General features: G+C 44.6%; 1 protein-coding gene across 3 annotated transcripts in view; it reads left to right on the top strand.

Moving 5' to 3' along the window:
- The window catches only part of PTPRA (protein tyrosine phosphatase receptor type A), a 118,410-nt gene that overhangs the window by 24,542 nt on the left and 70,081 nt on the right, over positions 1-23,787 (top strand). For all 3 annotated transcript variants that reach the window (XM_081332182.1, XM_081332179.1, XM_081332180.1), the window contains exon 2: positions 19,105-19,174. The gene's annotated coding sequence lies outside the window, so the exon portion shown is untranslated. The remainder of the gene's footprint in view (positions 1-19,104; positions 19,175-23,787) is intronic.

Genomic DNA, 23,787 nt, shown 5'->3' with positions numbered 1-23,787 from the left:
GATAGATAGACAGACAGACAGATAGATAGACGATAGATAGATAATTTTTTTAAAAAAATCCCATTTATATCCCGCCCTTCTCCGAAGACTCAGGGCGGCTTACAATCTAAGAAGCACAAATCAAATGTGCTTAGCAATAGCCTTCATTCTCTGTATATGCCTGCTTATTATTGGGGCTTTCGCCCCCCACCCCCAAGCAGCATTATTACAAAGTCAGCTTATTGCCCCCAACAATCTGGGTCCTCATTTTACCTACCTCGGAAGGATGGAAGGCTGAGTCAACCTTGAGCCTGGTGGGACTCGAACCTACACTAATTGCAGGCAGCTGGTGTTACCTAAGGAGGCATTAGCCCACTGCTCCACCAAGGCTACTTGGACAGAGTAAGATAGATATAGAGATGGATGGATGGATGGATGGATGGATGGATGGATAGATAGATAGATATACAGACAGACAGATGGATAGACGGATAGACAAACGGATGGATGGATGGACAGACAGACATACAGACAGATAGATGATAGATAGACGGACAGACATAGATAGACAGACATACAGACTTAGATAGATAGATAGACAGACAGACAGACGCAGACTAAGGTAGACAGATAGATAGATTGATTGATTGATTGGAAAGTCTCAATATGGTTGAACTGCAACCGGCAAGCATTCTTTTAATTTTGTACTTAAAGATATTCAAGGTAAGTCCTCGATTTATAACAATTGAGCCCGACATTTCTGTTGCTAAGTGAGACATTGGTCAAGTGGGTTTTGCCCCGTTTTATGATTTTTCTTGCCACATTTGTCAAGTGAATCACTGCCATTGTTAAATGAGTAACACAGTCATTAAGTGGCTTCCCCATTGACTTTGCTTGTCAGAAGGTCACAAAAGGGGATCGCCTGCCCCCCCCCCACACACACGCCGCGACCGTCATAAATATGAACCAGTTGCCAGGTGTGTGAATTCTGATCACGTGACCGAGGGGATGCTGCAACGGTCGTAGGTGTGAAAAACGGTCAGAAGTCACTTTTTTCAGTGCCGTTGTGCCTTCAAACGGTCACTGAGCGAATTGATGTAAATCAAGGACCACCTATAGTTTTATTAGCTATGGCGTTCGCTGCCATTTTAATCTGCTTTTCGTTTGGGACGTGTACACACGTGTTTTTAGTGTTTCTGTTCGGATGGCCTCCTTTGGTTCAAGAAACTTCGGGAGATAAAAATAGGATTTTTCCCCCAGAAAGCCAGTTTTGAGCCCACCCCTCTCTCTGTAACTCGTTGAGCTGTATAATTAGCATTTTTTTTCAGCCGTGCAAAGTGCAGATTCCAACTGTGATCTGTTCTCTGGTGCCGGATTTGACCCCGAGGCTAACAATCTCGGTGTGACCCTTAACAAGTGCGTCCCATTGAGCCGGCTCCTCCCAAGTAAACATGCATTTTCTTTTTTTTTTAATTGCAACTTCCTGGCTTGCAAATCATCTTGGCGGCAAAACAGGATAGAACCGGTGGAAGCTGGCATCTTTTTTGGCTGGATTAAAACAGCCGGTCCAAAAATACCAACAGGGACCTGTCAATTTTTCACTAGAAAGTGGGGGATCCTTCCTGATGCCCAAATTTCTGTTGCTAAGTGAGACATTGGTTGTGAGTTTTACTCCGTTTCACAACCTTTCTTGAGCCTGTTGTTAAGGCAATAACTGCAGTTGTCAAATTAGCAACACGGTTGTTAAGCGAATTTGGCTCCCCCATTGACTTTGCTTATCCGAAGTTTGCAAAAGGAGATCATGTGACCCCCGGACACTGCGACCGTCATAAATGTGAGTCAGTTGACACCCCGGGACACTGCGACCATCATAAATATGAGTCAGTTGCCACCCCGGGACACTGCGGCCGTCGTAAATATGAGTCAGTTGCCACCCTGGGACACTGTGACTGTCATAAATATGAGTCAGTTGCCACCCCGAGACACTGTGACCATCCTAAATATGAGTCAGTTGCCACCCTGGGACACTGGGACCATCCTAAATATGAATCAGTTGCCACCCTGGGACACTGGGACCATCATAAATATGAGTCAGTTGCCACCCTGGGACACTGTGACTGTCATAAATATGAGTCAGTTGCCACCCCGAGACACTGTGACCATCCTAAATATGAGTCAGTTGCCATCCCAGGACACTGGGACCATCCTAAATATGAATCAGTTGCCACCCTGGGACACTGGGACCATCATAAATATGAGTCAGTTGCCATCCCAGGACACTGGGACCATCATAAATATGAGTCAGTTGCCACCCCGGGACACTGCAGCCGTCATCTGAATCAGTTGCCACCTCGGGACACTGCGACCGTCGTAAATATGAATCAGTTGCACCTCGAGACACTGCGACCATCATAAATATGAGTCAGTTGCCACCCGGGACACTGCGACCATCATAAATGTGAGTCAGTTGCCACCCCAGGACACTGCGACCATCATAAATGTGAGTTGCCACCCCGAGACACTGCGACCATCATAAATATGAGTCAGTTGCCACCCGGGACACTGCGACTGTCATAAATGTGAGTCAGTTGCCACCCCGGGACACTGCGACCGTCATAAATGTGAGTTGCCACCCCGAGACACTGCGACCATCATAAATATGAGTCAGTTGCCAAGGGTCTGAATTTCGATCCCATGGGGATGCTGATCATAAGTGTGAAATGGTCGTAAAATGGGGCAAAACTCACCTAACAACTGCCTTGCTTAGCAACGGAGATTTTGGGCTCAATCGTGGTCGTAAAACGAGGACTAACTATATTGTGTTGCTTGCTTTGAAATTTAGCGCCACAGTTTATGGGAAAGCCTATGGGCTTCACGCTTTGCCAGTTCCACCCTGAATTTGCACCCGTGGCCTCTGAACTGGAGGAGTCCCTGAGTCCCTGCACACTGGTCCTTCAGTTGTGTTAGAGTTCAGTCCTTCAGTTGTGTTAGTGTTCAGTTTTTCTTGAGTTCATTAGGAAAGCCCTGTTTCTCCTTAGTGGCCAGCTGATCTTGTGATAAATGGCATCCATTTCCGGAATTGCTAAAGCAGGCTTGAATTTTTTTTAGAATTGTTTGATGCAGTCTTCACATCTTAGCCCTCTTGAAGCTGATTCATAGCACAGGTGTTCCTCGGCTTACAACAGTTCATTTAGCGACCGTTCAGAGTTGCAGCATCCCTGGGAAAAAAGGGACTTAATGACCGTTTTTCACCCTTAGGGACCGTTGCAGCTTCCCCGTGGTCGCCTGATCAAAATTCAAACGCTTGGCAACTGACTCGTATTTATGACGGTCGCAGTGTCCTCTTTTGCGACCGAGTCAATGGGAGAAACCCGATTTGCTTAGCCACCGTGACACCTGCAGTGATCCCCTTAACAACTGTGGCAAGAAAAGTAGTTAAAAATGAGGCAAAGTTCACTTAGCAAGCGTTTCGCTTAACGACAGACCTCTTGGGCTCAATTGTGGTCGTTAAGCCGAGGACCACCTGTGCTCCTTTTCAACTTTTAATTATTTATCCATCGTATTTACGTGACTACGCATCTCACGGAAACCAGGATTGTGGGCAGCGTGGAATAAAAACCAAAACAAGTGGTATAAAAAAAAGAATAAAAGAAATTCGGAAGATGAAAAATGGTGACTGAAAGGCAAGAATAAGGCAGCAGATAGTAACAGCAGTGGAATCACCTCAGAAAATGGAGGAAGCCACGGTTGCTTAACAACCGTGCAATTCGTTTAGCGACTGCAATGATTCGCTTAACGACCACGGCAAGAAAAAAAAAGTCGCAAAATTGGGCATGACTCACTGAACAACTACTGCCTTGCTTACTGGCAAAAATTCTTGTGTGTCTATGTGTGTGTGTGTGTGTTGTGTATTCTCTGGGCTTCGTTTCCGCAGCACCCAGAGCAGTGTTCATTTTGGGGGTGCTGCGGAAACAAAGCCCAGAGAATACACAACACACACACACACACACACACACACACACACATAGACATACAGGCACACCCATTATAAGTTGAGTTACACAGGGGAAGGCCTAGTCCTGCACCCACAAAAAAACGGGTAAATTTGCATTTCTTCGAAGTAGATTCCACATCCTGTTTTCTGACAGATGTGAAAACTTGGTTTGTTTGGGGACCCAGAAAATAAAATCTTCCCCCAGATACGCTGCTGTATTGTAGCTGATTGTGGACTTAAGGCTTGAGGTTAACCACATTTGGTTCTTGGGGGGATACTGTGTTTTTGTGTGTGTGAGTTGGTTCTTGTTTTGTGATGTCCTTAGCCATTATGGGCTAAGTTTATGGTTATCCCCAAAGCAAGGAAGATTTGAAACTTCCTGTTTCATTCTATAACCATAATTCAGCCATAGGCACCTGGTTTCTAAGTAGAAAATTTGTAGCTGCTGCTTCTGGTGGTCTGTGTGGTTTTGGAGAAGATCTTGCATTCCCAGGACGCCACAAAAGCAATTTATTTATTTTGCAAAAGAACAGCCGCCTGTGTCTTTCTGGGACTGCAGTAGCGAATAAATAAGAATACTTTTAGGAGGGATTCAGGACGGCTAGGAAAAAAAAGTCACTTCAGGATGATCAGTGAAATTGTGGATTATGTTAGCTTGATGATGTTGTGTGAGATTATTCTGGAAGTTGATCATTTCTATTTTTAACATTTATAGTTTTGTCCTCCTTTCCCAGGGGCTGAATAAAATAAAATTTAAAAAAACATCCTAAGGATTTCCCAAGAATTCCAATCAATAAAATAGCAGAACGAGGCTCTCAATCTGATTTAGAAAGCGCTAGAGGTTTGGGGAACGGCACGAAGCTGTAAGAAGAACAGATTGGAAGGCAGAATGAACTGTTAAATTTGGAGGCGAGAGCAGAGGGGAAATGAAGAGGAAGAGAGGAACAGGAAGAGAACTGACAGGAGCTAACCGTTCCCCCTCTCTTTTCAGACATTTGTACTTTTGCTAAAAATTTGAATTTGTCCTTGGAATTTGCTTTTCTGAGAAGGAAGGAAGGGAAGAAAGAAAGAAAGAAAGAAAGGGCAAGATAGAATGAAGGAAGGGAAAACAGATGAAGGTAGAGCAGGAAGTGAGGGAGGAAATGAGAGGTAAAGATGGAGGGGAAGGAGGAAAGGAATGGGAGGGAGGGAGAGAGGAAGGAAGGAAATGAGAGGTAAAGATGGATGTATGGAGGGAGAGAGGAAGGAAGAGGTAAAGTTGAAGCAGAGGGAGGAAGGAAGGAAATGAGGTAAAGATGGGAGGAAGGAAGGAAGGAAATAAATGAGAGGTAAAGATGGAGGATAGAGGGAAGAAGGAAGGAAGGAAACAAGGTGAGGGGGAGGAAGGAAGGAAAGAGGTAAAGAGGGAGGGGAGAGGGAGGAAGGAAGGAAATGAGGTAAAGTGGGAGGGGAGGAAGGAAGGAAAAGAATAGGAAGGAGGAAGGAAGTCACCCAGCTGGCTTTCATGGCTAAGGCAGGACTAGAACTCACCGTCTCCTTGTGATTGGTCCAAATTCACCCAGCCAGCTTTCATGCTTAAGGCAGGACTAGAACTCACCGTCTCCTGGTGATTGGTCCAAAGTCACCCAGCCAGCTTTCATGCCTAAGGCGGGACTAGAACTCACCGTCTCCTGGTGATTGGTCCAAACTCACCCAGCTGGCTTTCATGCCTAAGGCGGGACTAGAACTCACCGTCTCCTGGTGATTGGTCCAAACTCACCCAGCCGGCTTTCATGCTTAAGGCAGGACTAGAACTCACCGTCTCCTGGTGATTGGTCCAAAGTCATCCATCCTGTTTTCATGGCTAAGGCAGGACTAGAACTCACCGTCTCCTTGTGATTGGTCCAAAGTCACCCAGCGGCTTTCATGCCTAAGGCGGGACTAGAACTCATTGTCTCCTGGGGAATTCTGGCAGTTGAAGTCCACACACCTTCCAGTCTCCACAGTTGAGAAACACTGCATTAAATTATGAGGCATACAGGTGGCAACTGTCTTGTTTAACAGTGGAAATAAGTCAAGGACTATCATTAGACATATTTTCACAACTCACTCTCTCTGTGTCTCTCTCACCACCACCCCCTCGCTATCCTGTGTTCAGAATTGTGGCATTCAGACAAGGGGCCGTGCCTACTGCAAGTCGCATTGCGTAAATTTCAGCAATGGCTTCTCACAACTCAACAGACTGGGAAGGCAGATGGGGAGTGGGGAACAAGAAAAATGGCTGGCTTGATGCAACATTTGTGCCTTCGCGGGTGACACATTTCATCCACAAAGTCAGCAAGCTTTCCTTCCTCCGCAAATAATGTCTTTCAGTTGCTGGCTTGTGGTAAACTCTCTCTCTCTCTCTCTCTCTCTCTCTGTGTGTGTGTGTGTGTGTGTGTGTGTGTGTGTGTGTGTGGTGTGTTTCCTTGCTACCTGTTTTGTTTTTTTCTTTCCCACAACTTGGGTTTCCTTGCCACTTTAGAGCGTTTCATGCCAAAACAAGTACTAGACAACACAGGAACATTTTTTTCCCCAGCAGGACTTTTGTATAACCCACAATCCCAGCTATGTTGAAATCCATCCTCTTTGATCGCAGGTTAGGATGGAAATTGCGGTTCAGAACATTTAGGAGGACAACATATTGGGAAAAGCTGATATTTCGTTCAGAACTCTCTCCAGAGTGTTAAGAGGAAATTTTAATTTAAGAATTAAATTTAAGAAGGCACTGGACAGTCACTTGTCTGAAATGGTATAGATAGAATCTCCTGCCTGAGCAAGGGGCTGGACTAGAAGACCTCCAAGTTCCCTTTCAGCTCTTAATTCTGGTACTAATTCTGATACAGATGTTGGTTCTTAATGTTAATTGGACCCCTAGCACTTTCTTCTGCCTCCTTTTCCGAGTGCCAGGAGGATATGACAATTATGTTTAAGAATTAAATGCCTTTTGCACTCCTTGGAAGCCCGGTGGATGAGGAGAGGGATTCCAGCAATACGGTGGACGGTCAATTTGATGCCTTCCCCTAGGAGTACGAAAATTACGAAGGATTCGCACACTGTTTTACATTTGCCGGCCCCGAAATCATGGGCTGTAGGAGGTGGACCTATCCGATATTTTAGAATTAAGAAGTGAGCAAGAAGTGTTTACCTTAAAAGTCCTTTATTAGCCTAATACACCAGCAAATGCTTGCTTGAAAGAAGCTGGAATCTGAAATCTCCGCCCCCTTGCACAATATATTAAAACACAATTCTCCACCTTTCTAATTTTGTCATTAATCACATTCTCCAATTAATTTAAAGAATCAGTTCCCACCACAGCCTTATCTTCTTTAGGGAGAAAAACGGCCTTGAAAAGTGCAATCCTACTCATTCTCCCTCCTAGCCTTAAACTAAAACAACACGTAAGTCTTAAAGCAGTACACAAGTTTAACATATGAAACTGGCTACCTCTTCATCTCTTCTCAAGCAGTAACAGTCGATGTTAGCAGCGTTGACAGAGACGTTTGGCAACCGTCACTTACGACTGGTTGCCATATCCCAGGGTCACGAGCCTCTGACAGGCAAAGTTAACGGGGAAGTGTGATGACTTCCCTCGGACGCTTCCCCAGATACCTGCCAAGAGGGCAGCTCGGAGGAGGATGAAGCAGTTCCGGGCATGGCTGGAGGGGAGTTGGTCAGTGGCTCCAAGCAGCCATCTTGAGAGGGATTTGGCTCAAACAGAGCCGTAGCAGGACAGCCCTGAGGCTTCAGGTGAGGAAGGCCTGCAGCTGCAACCAGTCAGCGATGAGGAAGAGGAACTGCCTGCTGCCCCTGATCCGAGAACAGGCAGAGAAAAGGCAGGAGCAGAGAAGGAAAGTCAGATTTCTCGGGAGGAGAAAGCCTCGCCCTCCTTAATGGGCTGCACCAGAAACTGGCTCTTTAGCAGAGCAGACAGATGGAGGCCATGCTGGGAACCACGTGTTCGTTTCCTAGCTGGGTGTTTTCTGGTTCTTGTGATGCTTGCCTTGCTTTGGATTGACACCGTGCCTCGACTTGGATCATGCCTTGTGAACTCTGAACTTCCCCTGCCTTGTGAACCCTCTTGTGGATTTAATTTCGCCCGGTGGGTTTATCTCGTCTGGGAAACTTTCAAGGGCCTTGTGGACCCGTCGGCCATCGCTCTCTGGACTAGCCTCGGCCTGCTTTTGGCTGGACTTCATTGGGAGAGTTCCGGGGTTTTGACGAAAGGGAATTGCTGGGGTTAATATTAATAAACCCACTAAAAACCACAGTTACGGTTCTGAGCAGGACAGGAAACCAGATTCACTTAACAGCCGTGTTACTAACTTTTAACAAATGCAGTGATTCACTTAACAACTCTGTCAAGGAAGGTCTTAAAATGGGGCACAGTCATAACGTCGAGGACTATCTGTATTGTTTATAACTCATGTATTTTATTCAATGTTTATTACTTCAGTTCAATGGAGCTTTCATGCCTCTTTCCTCCACCTACTTTCCCCCAAACAACAACCTTGTGAGATGGGTTGGGCTAAGAGAGAACTAGAACTCACCGTCTCCTGGTAATTGGCCCAACGTCACCCAGCCGGCATTTGTGCCTAAGGCAGACCTGAACTCACCGTCTCCTGGGGATTGGCCCAGTGTCATCCCACTGGCTTTTGTGCCGTTGCAACTATGAGCTGTCACTAAATAAATGGTTGTAAGTCGAGAACTATCCCCACAGTGCACCATTTGGGCTAACTTGTGTTTCATCTTGTGTTTATCACTGAAAAATTGTGTTTATCACTGATAAACTTGTGTTGATCACTGGGTTTTCCTTTTGCCAGAAAAGGGCAAAATATCACCCTTAATTAAGGAGGGAAATTGAAAGGAAAAGTAGCAATTTGATACCAAACTGCATTCAGGGTGAAGGCTGGTTTGCACACCCAGCTGGAAGGAAGGAAGGGAGGGAGGGAGGGAGGGAGAAGGAGGGAGGGAGTGAGGAAGGAAAAAGAAGGGAGGGAGGAAGGAAGGAAGGAAGGAAGGAAAAGAAGGGAGGAAGGAAAGAAGGAAGGAAGGAAAGAAAGAAAAGGGAGGGAGGGAGGAAGGAAAGAGAAGGAAGAGAGGGAGGGAAAGGAGGGAGGAAAGTGCAAATTCTCTCTGTGATTTTCTTGCAGACATTTTATAACGAAAACCAGGTAACCACAATGCTGATGGTGTTACCTAGTTGGGTCCTGAAACGTCTGCCAGAAAACCACCCAGCCCTGAAGGCACCCAGGACCCCCCACACACACAGTTCGACCCTGAGCTACAAATACTCTCCTTTATTGCTTCGTCTCAGTTCGCCTAAGTCCCACAGCAGCGGCCCCGTGCAAGAAAAGGTTGAAGTGGAGAGAGCCACCCACCCTTTTTAGGGAGGCAAATGTCCGAAGGAGCTTAAGCGGTGATTATTAGGTGTGACTCTTCAATGGAGAATTTGCAGCGTCCTTCCTTCTTCCATCGGGCTGGGCGTGGGAACCAGCCTCAGTGGCTTTGCTTCAAAATGCAGGTTGGTGTTGAATTGTTACCTGCCCTTTTGGTGTGCTTCCTTAATTAAGGGTGGTATTTTGACGTTTTTCTGCCGAAGGAAAGCCCAGACACTTCTGTTTTATCACCTCTCTCGGCTGACCAAGAAAAATGCACTTCCTTGAAGTAGCGTTAAGGGGAAAAACATTCAAGACTTTCCCCATTTCGAGACATCACACAGCACGAGGGTGCTCATTCCAGGAGAGATGAAATAACTTTAAAAAAAAACACCCTTTGAAATGAATAGGTCTCAACAGACGTCAAATCTGAGTGGAGAAATATTTAAAGTGCAAATGACTTGAGCAAAAGTTTTCCAAGCTAACGGGGGAAAAAAATTTTTTTACCCTTGTGGCTGGTTTTCACAGAAATCCAAAATCATGGCTGGTAAGTTGGATGCTTGCTTTTTAGTTGTGAAATATTTTTATTTATATATAGATATAGATATAGATATAGATATAGATATAGATATAGATATAGATATAGATATAGATATAATTTGCTAAGCAGGATGGTTGTTAAGTGACTTTTGGCCCACGTTGCGACTCTTCTTGCTGTGGTTGTTAAGTGAATCACTGCAGTTTCGTTAAATTAGTCATACGGTTGTTAAGTGAATCTGGCTTCTCCCGTTGACTTTGCTTGTCAGGAGGTCGCAAAAGGGGATAGCGTGACCCTGGGACACTGTGACCGTCGTAAATATGAGTCCGTTGCCGAAGACCTGGTCATAAGTCCTTTTTTTTTACCAGCGCCGTTGGAACTTCAAACGGTCACTAAACGATCTGTTGTAAGTCGAGGACTTACCTGTATTATTTTTTAGAATAGAATAGAGCCGGAAGGGACCTTGGAGGTCTTCTAGTCCAGCCCCCTGCTCTTGTTTGGCAATTTTCGTATGCTGTCCAGGGTTATGTAGTCTGAGTCGGTTAGCCACATCCAGGTCGTCCTCGACTTACGACCATCACTGAGCCCAAATTTTCTATTGCTAAGCGAGACAGTTGCTAAATGAGTTTTGCCCCCCATTTACGACCTTCCTTGCCACGGTTGTTAAGTGAATCGCTGCGGTTGTTAAATTAGCCACACGGTTGTTAAGTGAATCTGGCTTTTCTCGTTGGCTTTGCTTGTCGGAAGATCGCGAAAGGGGATCAGGTGACACCCTCAGGATGATGCAAACCGTCGTAAATGCGAGTTGGTTGTCTAGTGTCCGAATTTTGAGCGTGTGACCGCAGAGACGCTGCAGTGGTCGTAAGTGTGAAAAACGGTCAAAAGTCATCCCCCCCCCAGTACCGTTGTAACTTTCAATGGTCACTAAACGAACAGGTGCCAGTCAAGGTCTGCCTGTAAACTAAATAAATAAAGACATGCAAAGATTCAGCGTTGATTTTTGGCGAGGCCAGGTTAATTGTGATTTCACCAAATGGGAAAGAAGAGTGAGATTTGAGCAGGCAGATGTTGAAAAACCCGGCTATTTCCCCCCCCCCTTCCATTGCTGTTGAAAATTCGGAGTTTAGTTGGTTTCTTGATCTGTTCAACTTCGGCCTCCACAAACGGTCACTTCTGGCTGTTGGGGAAAACGTGCCTTATTTATGACTTTTTCAAAGATCCCTCTTTTTGTTTTGTTTTTTTGATTCATTTCTACAGTTGTGACTTAAATTCGGAGCGTTAAAAGTCTGGCCAGGCAAGGCAGGAAGTGCGTTGGGTTTGACAGGCAGGGTAGCTCTTGGGACTTGTGAACCTCAACAACCACACTTAACAGCTAAACAACTTTCAGCGCATCTGTCAAAAGCAACAGCCTGCCATTTTGGGGGGGGGTTGGGTTTTTTGGGGTGGGGGCAGGCATGAGCCTTCCCACCCCTTTTGAAAACTCAATTAGCTGCGGCAAAAGGTGCAAACGTTTACGTCAGGAGAGAAGAAAAAAAAAGCAGGTTTGGTTAAACGGCGTGCGCCTGTGCGAGCTGTGTCCGCTTTTTCTAGAACTGAAACGAGAGACGTAGAAGGAGTCCAATCACGGCTGAAACCCACAAATTTCCGTCGCTAATCAAGACAGTCGTGAAGCAGGTTTTGGTCCATTTTACGACCTTTCCTGCCACCGTTGTTAACTGAGTCACTGCAGTTGTTAAGTTGGGAACACGGTCGTTAAGTGAATCTGCCCTCCCGCCCCCCCTTGACTTTGCTTCTGGGAAGTTCGCAAAAGGGGATCACGCGACCCCAGGGGGACGCTGCAAACCGTCATAAATGTGAGTTGCCAAGCCTCTGAATATTGATCACGTGACCCCGGGGGATGCTGCAGCGGCCGTAAGTGTGAACAACGATCCAAAGTCCCTTTTTTTCCGCGCCGTTGTAACTTCGGACGGTCGCTAAATGAACCGTTGTAAATCGAGGACTATCTGTATCTTTCCCTTTCTTGCACATTCATTTTTGTCTTCAAAATCCACTCTGGACACTGGCTAAAAATCGGTCTTTTCCACATCCAGGAGTATCCGTATCACCTTGTGTCCCTTCACTAATGCTTAAACTTTCATTATATATATATATAAAAAAATACTAAATAAGTCACGCTTTTAAAGTTACACATATCTTTCTCCTGTTTAAGCAAGAGGAGGTTTCTGTTTAAGTTATGCCTTTATATGCCTGTATACATATGATGTATATAGTATGTTTTAGGTATGTGTCATGTATGTGTTTCACTTTGAGAGTGGGCAACTAAATTTGATTTTTGATGTGTGCCGTTGTGCCCATAGTAAAAAATGACAATAAAGATGATCTTATCTTCAAAGTGCACCGGTCTTTTCTAAGCAAATGCTCACTGGTCACGATTCCCATTCATTCTCGAATCTCTAAATAGTCTTTAACTGCCTAACCTACATTCATGTACTCTTAACAGAGTTATTTCCCCCCCCCCTGGATCACATTCATTTAGAATGTTGCATAGGTTTCCCCCCAAATTCATCCCTGGATCTTCCGCCATCATCACATCCCAATAATGATAATAAAAAAGTTGAAACTCCAGAACAGGGGTCTTCAAACTTGGCCCTTTGATGACTTGTGGACTTCAACTCCCAGAATGCCTCAGCCAGGCACGCTGGCCGAGGAATTCTGGGAGTTGAAGTCCACTCCTCTTAAAGTCTCTATCAGGGGTCTTCAAACTTGGCCCTTTGATGACTTGTGGACTTCAACTCCCAGAATTCCTCAGCCAGGCACGCTGGCTGAGGAATTCTGGGAGTTGAAGTCCACTCCTCTTAAAGTCTCTATCAGGGGGTCTTCAAACTTGGCCCTTTGATGACTTGTGGACTTCAATTCCCAAAATTCCTCAGCCAGGCACGCTGGCTGAGGAATTCTGGGAGTTGAAGTCCACAAGTCATCAAAGGGTCAAGTTTGAAGATCCCTGCTCTAGAAAGAGTACAGAGAAGAGCAACAAAGATGATTAGGGGCCTGGAAGCTAAAACATATAAGGAATGTTTGCAGGAATTGGGTATGTCTAGTTTAATTGAAAAGAAGAACCAGGGGGGACATGATAGCAATCTTCCAATATTTGAGGGGCTGCCACAACTGGGGGGGGGGTTTGTCAACCTATTCTCCAAAGCACCTGGAGGCAGGACAAGAAGCAACGGATGGAAACTAATCAAGGAGAGAAGCAACCTGGAACTAAGGAGAAATTTCCTCACAGTGAGAACAATTAACCAGTGGAACGGCTTGCCACCAGAAATGGTGGGTGCTCCAACACTGGCACAGACTGGACTGCCATTTGTCTGCAATGGCATAGGGCAGATGTCCCCAACCTTTTGGGCACCAGGGACCGGTTCCACGGAGAAAGGTTTTCCCACGGACCGGAGGGTGCGTGTTTTTGTGTGCTGCCTGCATCCCGCAGATGGGGCTTTGCTTTTTTGTGCAGACCGCTTGTTGGCATGCCGTGGCCCGGTACCAGTCCACGGACTGGGGGTTGGAGACCCCTGCTCTAATCTCTGCGAGTTTCCACATTTCATTAAAGCGGCGGCGGCGGTTGGGGGGAAACGCCTCCTTTGCAGCTTAGATTGGCAGAATGGTGAGGGGCACCGAGGACCTTATATAATAACCGTTCAGAATCCAGGGATTTTATTTTTATCCTGAGTGGGCTTTGCTTTATGTTAGCAGGGCCATTGGTCATTGCTTTGTTAGAATCCGAGCAATTCTGTAATTCCGCCTCCTCCTTATTGATCACGAACAAAACCTGTTCAGTCAAGGGAAATGAGTATTTCTGCTCCGCTTAGGCTAGAAAGTTTTTTTTAATCAGACCACCTTCTTTGGTGAAAAACGAAAGGATAATCTGGATACGTATTGTGCCGTTCCTTCTAAGGCTTATTGTGGGATGCTTTCAGCCATGAAATGGACGTTTATCAGACCGCCAAGCATTTTTCCCCCCTCAGTCGGGTCCATAAATAACGGCAGGGATTTGAGCGGGAAATAAGCTTCTTTTCGATTGCCTTCTAGTGCTGGCATTAATAATGTAAAAATCGGATTGTTGGTGTTCCGTTTGAGAGGCTGCAGTTTTGGAACAGGAGTGGCCAACGTCATTGGCTAGCATATAGATTTCCAATTTTAATTTATTTTATGTTTTCTTCATCCGGAAAAGTGAATGAACCCGGGTGATGGATTTGGGGGTACTATAGAGTAATCTTCAGCCTATCCCCATTTGCTTAGCCACCGTTTCAGGTTACAACTGGAAAAAAAAGGGATGCTGTATGTATTCCCGACGGTTGCCGAGTCCCGTGGTCGTTGGCTGCCCATTTGCAGCCTTCCCAAATGGATTCCCACAATCGGAAGGTGGGTTTCACTTAAGGACCGTGGGATTCACTTAATAGCGGCAGCGATTTTCTTAAGAGCCATAGCCAAAAAAGGTGTTAAGATCAAGCGTGACTCATTTAACAACTGCCTTGCTTAGCAATCAAAATTCTAATCCCAGTTATGATTATCGGTCGAGAACTGCCTGTAAATTGTTAGCTAAACTACAGCTCAGCCCTACAAGAGAAGAGGTGTTGTCTAAGGCGGGACTAGAACTCACTGACTTTTCATACTTCAGGTGACACTAGAACTCACCATCTCCTAATTGGCCCAAAATCACCCAGCCGGCTTTCATGCCTAAAGTAGAACTAGAACTCACATTGGTGATTGTCCTAAAGTAACCCAGTTAGCTTTCAAACCTAAGGTGAAACTAGAACTCACTGTCTCTTGCTGATTGGTCCAAAGTCAGCCAGCTGGCTTTCATGCCTAAGGCTGGACTAGAACTCACCAACTCCTGGTGATTGTCCTAAAGTAATCCAGCTAGCATTCATACCTAAGGTGAAACTAGAACTCACTAACTCCTGGTGATTGGCCCAAAGTCACCCAGCAGCTTTCATACCTAAAGTAGAACTAGAACTCACCATCTCCTGGTGATTGTTCTAAACTAAGTAACCCAGCCAGCTTTCATGCCTAAAGTCAGTCAATCAGTCAATCTCCTGGTGATAGGCCCAAAGTCACCCGGCCGACTTCCATGTCTAAGGAGGGACTAGAACTCACATCTCCTGGTGACAGTCCCAAAGTCACCCAGCTGATTTTCATGCCTAAGGCAGGACTAGAACTCACCGTCTCCTTGTGATTGGCCCAAAGTCACTCAGCCAACTTTCCTGCCTAAGGCGAAACTCAAACTCACACTCTGTTGCTTTGTAGCCCGGTGCCTTAACCACTAGACCAGGGGTAGGCAACCTTGGCTCTTTTATGACTTGTGGACTTCAACTCCCAGAATTCTTGAGCCAGTATGGCTCAGCATGGAAGCCTCTCCCTTTCCCCTCAGCATGGCTGGCTCAGGAATTCTGGGAGTTGAAGTCTATTGCCCTAATTCAGGGGTAGGCAACCTTGGCTCTTTTATGACTCGTGGACTACAACTCCCAGAATTCCTGCCAGCTATGCTGAGAAGAAGAAAGGGAGAGGTTTCCAAGCTGAGCCATGCTGGCTCAGGAATTCTGGGAGTTGAAGTCTATTGCCCTAATTCAGGGGTAGGCAACCTTGGCTCTTTTATGACTCGTGGACTACAACTCCCAGAATTCCTGGGCCAGCTGTGCTGAGAAGAAAGGGAGAGGTTTCCAAGCTGAGCCATGCTGGCTCAGGAATTCTGGGAGTTGAAGTCCACCAGTCATAAAAGAGCCAAGGTGGCCTACCCCTGGACTAGGCTGAACTCTTTCTCTAGACAAAATTGGCACCATATAATGATTCATTTCCAACGTTCATAGCCTCACCATTGGTAACAGCCCGTAAACATTGAGTAAGTTGACAGTGCTAGTAAAAAGCCTAATGGAAAGGTTTGTGTGACACTCCTGTGTGTCCTGAAATGACAGCCAAACACAAACACAGTTTCCCCATTCTCAACCCTGGCGTAAAATATTCCATCGTCACCTGTGACTGGGATCTTTTTCCTAGGGGTGTCTTTTAATCATGGCAAGGCGGCTGCGATGGGTGTTGAGTCTTTTTTTATTGTACTCGCTTCCGTTCCACGCTTTTAATTTTGTGTCTGTTTCTCTGCTTGTATTGCATTATTTGTATGCAGCGGACTCCTTGGTTTCTTCTTTTAATACAATAATGTGCTTTTCACATATTTTAAGCCGGATATTCACAAGGAAGTAAAAGTTGCTGGCAATTTTTTAGTCTGAAGTAATGAAATTTTCTCTGCTTTGGAGCCTGGCTTATAAAGCAATTGCTTACATCAGAATGGATTGGAGTATTTGTGTTTAAAAAGTGACATCTATGGGCTCCCTAGCCGACAGCAGAATTTCTTAAAACTTGACAATTCTATGATGGGGGAATTCAACTCCCAGAATTCCCCAGCCAGCATTTATACAGGCCATCTTGACTTAACAACAATTTGTTTAGTGGCCATTTGAAGTTACAACGGCACTGGAACAAGGACCATTTTTTCACACGACCCCGGGGGTTACGTGATCAAGATTCAGATGCTGGGCAACTGACTCATATTTATGACGGTTGCAATGTCCCGGAGTCTCACGCCACTTCCAACTTTGGTTTTTAAAGTTTTTTTAAAAAATAACCAATAATTTTGCTTAGGGAATCCCTTCCAAAAATGTATAAGTCGTAAAGCAACTTTGGTTTTTTTAAAGTAAAAAAACCAAAAAACCAACAATTTTGCTTAGGGAATCCCTTCCCAAAATGTATAAAAATGATAAGCCAGCATATGCCCGTGGTTTGCCATGTTTTTTATTATTATTTTTATGGGAAGCAGCTTTTTAAATTGTGGATGAGATTATGCCCAGGGTGCAAATAAGACCGAAACAGCATGTCCCACTTAAGGGAAAGGAAGATTAAAGAGTGCATAAGTTGAGGTAGTCAGCAAATGAATAAATGAGAGCCTAGATAACATAATAATTTTTCCTAGGTTTCCTTTCCATAACAACATCTGTGCCGGCCAGCTGTTTCTGACGGACTGCAATACAACCTTATCTGTCGCTTTGGAAGCTTGAAGCCTCTTTTTATTGCAGAAGCGATTTTTCTAAAAAAAAAATCAAATGCCTATACACATTGAGCTCAAGGTGACGTCTCTCAAATAAACAAAAGTGCTAAATACTTCCAGCTGCTAAATACCTGCCAGTTGCTGTGAAAAATATTCATTAATTGCCGTTTGTGCATTACCAGAAATGTCCGAACAGACTTCATATTAGAGTCTACTGTTAAGAAAATACGAGCTTGGGGAAATTGGTGGTGAGGTTGGGAAAGATCAAAACAAAGTTAGTGTATAAACATTTTTCTTCCTTCCCTTCCTTTCTCCCTCCCTTATTTCTCCTCTCTTCCCTTCCCTTCCCTTCCCTTTGTTCTTCTTCCCTTTCTCCATTTCTTCTCTTCCTTCCTTCCTTCCCTCCCTCCCTCCTTCATTCCTTCCCTCTATTTCTCCTTCCCTCCCTCCCTCCTTCATTTCTTCCTTCCCTCTATTTCTCCTTCCTTCCCTCCCTCCCTCCTTCATTTCTTCCTTCCCTCTATTTCTCCTTCCTTTCTTCCCTCCCTTCTTCATTTCTTCCTTCCCTCTATTTCTCCTCTCATCCCTCCCTCCCTTTCTTTCCATGTTTTCCTTCCTTCTCCCTCCCTCCCTCCCTCCCTCCCTACTCTTCCCTTCCTTTTCTCTGTTCCTATTTCTTTCTTTCCTTCCTTCCTTCCTTCCTTCCTTCCTTCCTTCCTTCCTTCCTTCCTTCCTTCCTTCCTTCCTTCCTTCCAAAAATTCGGAACCAATCCTATTGTTTGTTTTAAAAAGTGCGAACACTAATAAAAATATATGAAACTGAACATATTCTTAATAACTAAAACCATAGAATCCTACGGTATATAGGGAGGGAGATGAAGAATTTTTCAGTAAGTTTAGCCATGCCTGATGTATTTAGTGATCGGTTTGCAAATTTTAATTCCTGACGGGCAAAAATCTAGCTTATGTTGTATGTAAAATGGCTCCTTTCCGGAGAAGGCAACAGACAAGTTTTGCCCCGTTTTACGAGCTTTTTTTTTTTTGGCCACAATTGTTAAGCTGCAGTTGTTAAGTGAATCGTTTGGTCCTTAAGCAAATCCGACTTCCCCCATTGGCTTTGCATATCCGAAACTGGTTGGGAAGGTGATCACATGACTGGTGTGTGTGGCGGGGGACACTGCCACCATCATAAGAACATGCTGGTTGCCAAGCATCCAGATTTTTATCCCGTGACCGTCGGGATGTTGCAGTGGTCATTAAGTTTGAAAACCAGCGATGTCCCTTTTTTTCAGCAAATCTGAATGGTCACTAAACAAATGTTGAGGGCTACTTGTAGTAAAATTTGCTCTACTACCGTATTTCCCCGAAAATAAGAGCCAACTGGAAAATGACCCCAAGCATGATTTTTCAGGGTGCTCGTAATATAAGCCTTACCCCCAAAACAAGCCCTAGTTAAGATCGTCAGTCAGACGGACGCACTTAGTACCGTATTTCCCCGAATATAAGCCCTAATTGAAAAATAAGCCCTAATGCGTCTTTTGGAGCAAAAAGTTAATATAAGACCCGGTCTTATTTTGGGGAAAACACGGTACTTCTTTCACTGTATCTGCTAAGGGCCTGACTGAGAATAAACCCTGTTATGATCACTTTTCCATTGAATCAAGCTATGCCACTTAACAGAATAACAGTACAGAATAACAGAGTTGGAAGGGACCTTGGAGGTCATCTAGTCCAACCCTCTGCTCAGGCAAGAATCCCTCCACCATTTCAGACAAATGGTTGTCCAATCTTTTCTTAAAAACTTCCAGTGTTGGAGCATTCACAACTTCTGGAAAGTTGTTTCACTGGTTATTTGTTCTGTCAGAAAATTTCTCATTTCTAGATTGGTTCTCTCCTTGATTAGTTTCCATCCGTTGCTTCTTATCCTGCCTTCAGGGGCTTTGGAGAATAAAGTGACCCCCCTCTCCTTTGCAGCAGCCCCTCTAATATTGGAACACTGCTATGATGTCACCCCTAGTCCTTCATTTCATCCACACCTTGTCCCTTCTTTTTGTGTGCAGCGGAAACACCAAAGTAAAAATAAATTTTGCTCTTTTATTTGCAGCCTACTGATTTGAAGATTTGACGTCCACGGAATTATCCTCAAGAGAGAGAGATTTTGCCAAGAATACGGGGTAAGCCCATCCAATGCTAGACTAATCAGTCGTCAAACTTTTCTGCAACCTGGTTCAGAGGCAAACAGTGTGCAAAACCGGGGCTGCCAAACCGTTTAAAAGTGTAGCCATTCGGCAAATAAAAGATGAGAATGGAAGCAAGCATGTGAATTTGCATTATTGCATTTTGCTTGTTTCGTTTTTTTAAAAACGGATTTATTTAATTCCATTTCTAGGACGGCCCTTCTGACCGTGGGCAGCAAACAGGTTTCAAAGTACAAACATTCCATTATTATTAGTACAATAAAATTATTATTTCATTCATTCATTCATTCATTCATTCATTCATTCATTCATTCATTTAAAAAACGAATGAAAAGTATACAGTTTTTCTGCATCTTCTTCTGTCTGCATAACGTTCATGATTTTAAATTCCCTTCTTGATGGTTGATCTTAGTTAAACGAAATGAAGTCCATTTGAACAGGATGTCCGCAGAGATTAATCTCGTATTTTTCTCTAGGAAATGATCAAGGATGTAATAGAATCCATTAGCGCATAAACATCTTTTAAAGAAAGGAAATGAGTATACATGCAACATTATGTCCTAGTCTGAGCTTTCTTTAATAAGGAAGAACTGGCCAGAATTTTAATAAAACATCATTTTGCAATTCGGGGGTGGGGGGAAGGGAAGTTTAAGAGTCTGGAAGGCCTTTTTCTTCCAAGGCTGGCTGGGGGATTCTGGGAATTGAAGCCCACCCATCTTCCAGTGGCTCTGGTCGAGAAACACTAGCCTAATAGATTACATGCAACTCAGCCATTGCAGTTTCTTTCTTATTAATTTCTGTTCATAAGAATGCAACTGTTCTGAGTTTCCTCCAAAAGGAAATGAGAGTTTCCTAAAAAAGGGAGGATGTAATTCTCATTGTGGTGACTGAACATTCTCACTAGAGTTACACGTTCTCCTCGGCTTAACAACAATTCGTTTAGTGACTGTTCAAAGTTACAGCGCGGCATTGCGGGGAAAAAAAGGGACTTATGACCGTTTTTCACTCTTAGCGACCGTCGCTGGGTCCCCCGTGGCTACGGGATCAAAATTCGGACCCTTGGCAACTGTCTCATATTTATGACAGTCGACAGTGCCTCCGGGGTCACGTGATCCCCTTTTGCGACTTTCTGACAAGCAAAGTCCTGGGGGGGGGGGTGGAAGGCCGATTCACTTAACAGCCGGCGTTACCGACTTAAGAAATGCAGCGGTTGACTTAACGACGGTGGTGCGGAAAGTCGCAAAAAATGGGACAAAACTCCATGGTGTTGCTCAGTCACGGAGATTTTGGACTCCGTTGTTGGTCGTAAGCCGAGGACTGCCGGTACTGAAGGCCTTACCGAGTTGTAGACTAGCTGTGGACCTGGACACACAGTTATTGTGACTTGGGGTTTTGAGGTCAGACAGACGGGTGGGAAAGGGTTGTCTTTGTCATCTTTAAAGGGGGGCGGGGATTTGGAGGGGTGACAGAAAAGATAGGAAGAACAGGTGCCGGATTTGGGTTTGGCTACTCTAGAGAAAAGGAGGAGCAATGGGGACCTGATATTCCAGTATTTGAGGGGCTGCTACAAAGAAGAGGAGGGGGTCAACGTATCTTCCAAAGCACCAGAAGGCAGGACAAGAAACAATGGATGGAAATCAATCAAACCTTAACTAGATTAATATGAACTTCCTGACATAATCACAACAAGGATGCACATTTTGTAATATAGAACAGAACAGAACAGAATAGGAAAGAATAAGAGGATAGGATTGGATAGGATAAAAAGTAAGGTAAAGGTGACTGGTGGACTAGCACACGCGTGCTAGTCGTTTCCGACTCTAGGGGCCGGTGCTCATCTCCGTTTCAAAGCCGAAGAGCCAGCGCTTGTCCGAGGACGTCTCCGTGGTCATGTGGCCGGCATGACTAGACGCCAAAGGCGCATGGAACGCTGTGACCTTCCCACCGTAGTGGTCCCTATTTTTCTACTTGCAATTTTACGTGCTTTTGAACTGCTAGGTTGGCAGAAGCTGGGACGCGTAACAGGTGCTCACTCTGTTACGCGGCACTCGGGATTCAACCCGCCAAACTGCCAACCTTCTGATCGACAAGCTCAGCGTCCTAACCCACTGAGCTACCACGTCCCTTAGGATAGGATAGGATAGGATAAAATATAGAGTAGTAAATAGAATAGAAAATAGAATAGAATATAGAATAGAATAGAGGATAGAATAGAATAGAGTAGAGAATGGAACAGAACAGAACGGAACAGAACTAGGAGTAGAGTAGAGTAGAGTAGAATAGAATAGAATAGAATAGAATAGAATAGAATAGAATAGAATAGAATAGAATAGAATAGAATAGAATAGAATAGATTCTTTATTGGCCAAGTGTGATTCGATACACAAGAGCTCTCAGTGTGCAACAAGCAACAAGTGATAAATCATGATCATAATCATCATAAGATACATCCATCAGAAATCATAAGAGGGGAGTCAGCATCTTCTCCAAAGCCCCTGAAGGCAGGACAAGAAGCAACGGATGGAAAACTGATCAAGGAGAGAAGCAACCTGGAACTAAGGAGGAATTTCCTGACAGAACAATTAATCAGTGAAACAGCTTTGCCTCCAGAAGTTGTGAATGCTCCAACACTGGAAGTTGTCTGAAATGGTATAGGGTTTCCTGCCTGAGCAGGGGGTTGGACTAGATGACCCCCAAGGTCCCTTCCAGCTCTATTCTATTCTGATTCTGACTGAGGCTCTTTGTCTCCTGAAAATCCACCCATGTTTTCCCAGACAATAATCTCTGACCTCAGTCATTCTGGCGGCTACAAAAAAAGACGTTGGCAGCCTTTGCTTTGTTTAAATCCATTGTTCGCTGTTCCAAAATTGTTTAGGAATTGATCCAAAATCAGTATAAGGGGAAACAATAGCATTGACTAGAAGATCTTCTGCATCCATTATGATTTTTTTTAAAAATGGCTGTAGCCTCAAATAAATGCTTTTAATGCAGGATTCTCTTCCTATATACAGCACTTAGCTTTTTTGGATCAACCTGCCTCTAGATGCTGTGAATGCTCCAACACTGGAAGTTTTTAAGAAGAGACTAGGCAGCCATTTGTCTGCAATGGTAGAGGGTTTCCTGCCTGAGCAGGGGGCTGGACTAGATGACCTCCAAGGTCCCTTCCAACTCTGTTATTGTTTTCTGGATGGGTTACGCTCACGTGGTTTGTGAGATCAGCAACAATTCTGCCACCCGTATTTCAGGAGTACAGGTCATCCTCGACTTACGACCAGAATTGAGCTCAAAATTTCTCTTGCAAAGTGAGACATTTGTTAAGTGAATCGCATGACTCCGGGACACTGCAGCCGTCATAAATATGAACCAGTTGCCGAGCTTCTGAACTTTGACCGCGGGATGCTACGACGCTCCACGAGGGTGAAAAACAGTCCGAAGTCACTTTTTTTCCAGAGCCGTTGTAATTTTGAATGGTCACTCAACGGACTGTTGTAAGCCGAGGACTGCCTGTCGTAGGGTCTCATCACTTCCAGGTGGTCCTCGATTTAAACGGCCATTCATTTAGCGGCCATCCGAAGGTGCATCGGCTGAAAAGAGTGACTTAGGATCAGTCCTCACACTTAGAACTCTTGCAGCATCGTATAATAATAATAATAATAATAATAATAATAATAATAATAATAATAATAATAATAATAATAATAATAATAAATAATTAAATAATAATAATAATAATAATAATAATAATAATAATAATAATAATAATAATAATAATAATAATAATAATAAAGTTGGAAGGGATCTTGGAGGTCATCTAGTCCAACCCCCTGCTCAGGCAGGAAACCCTATACCATTTCAGACAAACGGCCGTCCAGTCTCTTCTTAGAAACCTCCAGTGTTGGAGCAGCCACAACTTCTGGTGGCAAGCTGTTCCACTGGTTAACTGTTCTAACTGTCAGGAAGTTTCTCCTTAGTTCCAGGTTGCTTCTCTCCTTGGTTAGTTTCCATCCGTTGCTTCTTGTCCTGCCTTCTGGTGCTTTGGAGAACAGCTTGACTCCCCCTTCTTTGGGGCAGCCCCTGAGATACTGGAAGACTGCTATCCTGTCCCCCCTCGTCCTTCTCTTCGTTAAACTAGACATGCCCAATTCCAGCAACCGTTCCTTATACATTTTGACCAGCTCAAGATTGATTCAGCCTTGCATCTTTCCAAGGTCGGTAAAATATTTGGGGTCAATATGCTGACTCTGCAAACCGCTTAGAGAGAGTTGTAAAGCACTGTGAAGCAGTATATAATTCTAAGTGCTATTGCTATTATGTTTATATTGCCAATGACCTGCTGAGGGACAGCAATTAGCTCAGCTCTATGACAAATTCATCTGAGCTGAACACTTTCCAGACCATCGTTCCTGCTAATAGGAACTCTGTTTTTCCTATTTTCATTTTGGAGAGGGTTAGGAGCATGGCCCCAGGAGAATGTGCAAACAGCAATTCTTGCATCTGCAAGAAAGCAACCCAGCTCAGAGAGCACGAAGGACCTCACGTTCCTCTTCTCCTCCTCCTCTTTGCAAACCCCACTTCCTTCTAGTACTGAT

Source organism: Vipera berus (genome assembly GCF_964194415.1).
Source record: "Vipera berus genome assembly, chromosome: 7".
NCBI classification, from domain to species: Eukaryota; Metazoa; Chordata; class Lepidosauria; order Squamata; family Viperidae; genus Vipera; species Vipera berus.
This window is presented reverse-complemented; position numbering and strand designations above follow the sequence as displayed.